The sequence below is a fragment of the Penaeus vannamei genome, chromosome 6 (genome assembly GCF_042767895.1).
Source record: "Penaeus vannamei isolate JL-2024 chromosome 6, ASM4276789v1, whole genome shotgun sequence".
Taxonomy (NCBI): Eukaryota; Metazoa; Arthropoda; class Malacostraca; order Decapoda; family Penaeidae; genus Penaeus; species Penaeus vannamei.
The window spans coordinates 47,181,983-47,182,936 of NC_091554.1; the positions used below are offsets into that span (position 1 = coordinate 47,181,983).

Sequence of the window (954 nt, forward strand, 5' to 3'; positions counted from 1 at the left end):
TAATATTAAGAATCTGAGCTTATCATGTGTCATACGGACACAGTATCATCTTGTCAAGATTTACCTTGTTGTAAAGGTTAAATGTTCTCTTGTAATTAGTGACAAACAGCCGGTCAAATTGTTCATTCCAAATCACAGAGATGTGAATTAATGTACATTACACTATAAAAGAAGGATCAATTAATCATTCTTTAACGTTTCACCCTCCGCTTTCAAATCTTATTACAGATTATAAACCTGTCATGATAAACACTGCTAACCATGAACTTCAGTGAACTGTAAGAAATTCATTTTTGTAACTTGAATGAACCATTACACCGGTTTTAAACTAATGAGGAACTTACCCTTAGGAGGAAGACTCATTCTAAAATCCGTGATCACTTAAACACGTCATATCACTTCTTCACACAATCCTAAAGCTAATAAAACTCTTTAAAAATCACTTTTATCACCAGATGTATCCTTGGCACTGTACACCTCCCCCTTGCACTCACTGGGCACCTTCGGAAACACGGGATTAAAGTCGCTGCGTTTTCTTAATCTCCTTTTCTCATTGGTTGAAATTGTTCGAAATTCAGTCTTTCCACCAGTCGAAATACGAGTTAGCGTCTAGAAAACGTTTCAAGGTTTATTTATCCACCAATGGGAATGCGATTTGTGATCAGCTGGGAGACGAAAACAATACTCCGTGTTCTGATTGGTGGAAATTCTTTCATGGCTTTCGTTTCGACCAATCAGAACGCCTCTTTTGATCAGCTGTTTGAGGAAAGAAATCAGCTGATCTTTGTAAACAAACCAGCAAGGTTTACACGCACAGAGCAGGGGCATCATAACACAGTGAAGGATTTCAAGCTATATAGCGAATCATAAACCAGACTAATAGAGATTATATAAGAAAAAAAAGTAAAGGAAAGGGTTCAGGAGATATAGACTATACAAAAGTCTAAAACCCTG

General features: G+C 36.9%; 1 protein-coding gene across 5 annotated transcripts in view; it reads right to left on the bottom strand.

The window, feature by feature from the left end:
* LOC113814236 (cytosolic carboxypeptidase 1) overlaps positions 1-617 on the bottom strand; it is a 190,265-nt gene extending 189,648 nt beyond the window's left edge. For 3 of the 5 annotated variants that reach the window (XR_011398637.1, XM_070123163.1, XM_070123160.1), the window contains exon 1: positions 345-617. The gene's annotated coding sequence lies outside the window, so the exon portion shown is untranslated. The remainder of the gene's footprint in view (positions 1-344) is intronic. The other 2 variants (XM_070123165.1, XM_070123164.1) reach the window with 1 other exon arrangement.
* Positions 618-954: the final 337 nt, after the last annotated feature.